This window comes from Struthio camelus, chromosome 31 (assembly GCF_040807025.1).
Source record: "Struthio camelus isolate bStrCam1 chromosome 31, bStrCam1.hap1, whole genome shotgun sequence".
NCBI lineage: Eukaryota > Metazoa > Chordata > Aves > Struthioniformes > Struthionidae > Struthio > Struthio camelus.
In genome coordinates, this window is record NC_090972.1 from 1611406 (window position 1) to 1613905 (window position 2500).

At 77.5% G+C, this 2500-nt stretch overlaps 1 non-coding gene across 1 annotated transcript; it reads right to left on the reverse strand.

Annotated features, from left to right (window-relative positions):
• Positions 1-727: 727 nt before the first annotated feature.
• On the reverse strand, positions 728-880 carry LOC138063161 (5.8S ribosomal RNA). Its single transcript, XR_011136755.1, has one exon. It is a non-coding gene; the product is annotated as a 5.8S ribosomal RNA (ribosomal RNA).
• Between the last annotated feature and the right edge of the window lie 1620 nt (positions 881-2500).

Below are 2500 nucleotides of genomic sequence, written 5' to 3' on the forward strand. Positions count from 1 at the left end.
TGGAAGTGGCTCGGCACGCACTACGGACGCGGGTGCGCCGCGGGGGGGGGCAGAGGGGGCTCGGCGGGCGCCGAAGCGGCAGCAGTCGGGGCAGGGAGAGGGCAAGGGGAGGGGAAGAAAGGCAGCCGGCCGTCCCCCCCGCCGGAGGGGAACGGGGGACCAGCGCACCACCGGGAGAGTGGTGGAGGAGAGCCGTCGTACGGCGGGCACTGGCGGTGGCGGCGGGCGGCGGCGGCAGGTGCCGGGCCACCGCGACCGACCGAACCTGGGGGCCCGGCGGGACGAACTCCGCACAGCGGGCGCTCCGGGAGCGGGGGTTTCCCGAGTCTGCACTTAGGGGGACGAAGGCCCGGGCCCACACGGGGAGGAGAGGCACCCCCTCTCCCCGGCGGCGCGGGCCTGCGAGGCGCCCCAGCCGCGCCACACCGCACACACCGCGCAGGGCAGCGGTGGCCACCGGGCTCGGAGGGGAGGGAGGGCAGGGCAAGGCACGCCGGCCGCGGACGGTGGAGGCGGACGGTCGGCCGGAGCCGGGCAGGCAGGCCAGCCGGAAGACCGGGGCCACCGGTGCACGCACCGGTGGTCCCGGCTCCGCCGCCGCCGCCGACTCACCGCCGCCGCCGCCCCCCCACCGACTCGCCGCCGCCGCCGCCCCCCCCGGCCCCCCCCCGAGGGGCGGCACACCGCTGCGCCAACGCGGCAATGGGGGTGACGATTGACCGTCAAGCGACGCTCAGACAGGCGTAGCCCCGGGAGGAACCCGGGGCCGCAAGTGCGTTCGAAGTGTCGATGATCAATGTGTCCTGCAATTCACATTAATTCTCGCAGCTAGCTGCGTTCTTCATCGACGCACGAGCCGAGTGATCCACCGCTAAGAGTTGTCTCGGTTTCGGTCCCCACCGCGCGCGCGGGGGGACCGGGCAGCTTTCGCAGCCCCCTGAGGGCCCCCATCCGCTCTGCCTCCCTCCTCACGCCGACGCCGGCTGCTGAGCAAGGGACAGCGGAGAGAGAGGGCACGCCTCACTGACCGTACAAGCACAGAGGGAAAAAAAAAGGGGGGGGGGGGGGAGAACAGACCCGAACGAGAGGGGCGGGGAGCCCTCGCTCCCGACCTGGGACAACCCCTTTCTCGCTTCGAGTCCGGCCCAGGCGCCCGGCTCGGCCTGGCCCAGCAGGGAGCGGCGCGCCAGCCGCGCCACCTGCCTCAGGGACCGGGGTGTGGGTCCCCGCGGAGCCCCGGCGTCGGAGCCCGGCCGCCGCTGGGAGCGGCGCCACCCGCTGCCCGCGCGCCCGCGACCCGCCAGCCGCACGCTTCCGAGCTCCTTCGCTCGCCTCACCGGCCTCCAGCTCCGCCGCCCCGGAGACGGCACCCAACACCCGCCTGCACACACGCAGCCTCCCGAGCGACGCCACACACTCGCCCGTCCCTTCCGCGGGCAGACGCCTGGCGGCAGGCAGACGGGCGAGGCGGGACGGACGGGGAACGGCGCCCGCTCTCCCCGCCTCCACGCGGAGACCGGGAGGGGCCGCCCCCGCCCGCCCGCCCGCCGCCCGCCTGCCGCCCAGCGAAGCCGGGTCGGGCAGGGGCAGAGCGAGGCAGGCGCGCCGGATGGCGGAGTGCCGGGGCAGGGCGGGGGGGGAGGGAAGGAAGGGTGCCGCCGACGGCCACGGCGGGAGACTGAGAGCACCGGCCAGGGAGGAGAAGGGATGCGCTGGGGCTCGGCGTCCGCACCACCCGCGGTGGGGGCTCGCCGTCCCGGCGGCGAGCACGCGCTCGCGCCGGGGTCGCGCGTTCGAGGCAGGCCGGCGCAAGCCGACCGCGCGGCGTCTCTCCGCCGAGACCAGACCGCGGAGAGAGGGGGCAGGGTACCCCTCTCCGTCCCGGCTGCCCGCGGGGCATGCACGGGCCGCGCCGGCGGGCATGGGGGGGTGCGGCGCCCGCGCGCGCCGACCCCCCGGCCCCTCCGGCAGCACGCCCGGCTGCCCCCCGGGTCGCATCGGGCCGCCCGAGTCTTTAAACCCCCGCCCGGCTCTCCGACCGAGAACCCTCGGGCCCGGAGCCCGGGGCCCATGGCCATCCCTACCCGGGGGGGCCGCTACCGGCGGCCGCGGTGGCCGGAGGCCCTCCTCCTTCCTCCCAGCGCGCCCCCCCCCCCCGCCGCCCCCCGCCGCCCCCGGCCCGGCCGACTCGCAGCGCGGCCCCCACACGGCACGGCGTGGGGCGGCTGGAGCGGTGTGGGGGGGGGGGGAAGGGAGGGGAGGAGGAAGCGTGGAAGGCCGGCAGGGCACGGCCGGTGCGGCACGCGCAGCGCAGCGCCCGGGAGGAGCACGCTGGCACACGGGACCACACGGGTGGGTCACCGAGGGGAGGCAGGAGAAGCGCGGACGCTAGGTACCTGGCCCTGGGGTGAGGGAAACGACCTGAAATCCCCGCGGGGGTGCCTCCCCCGCCGCCGCCCGCCGCCGGGCCACCGCCGCCTCGCGGCGACGGCGGCAGCCT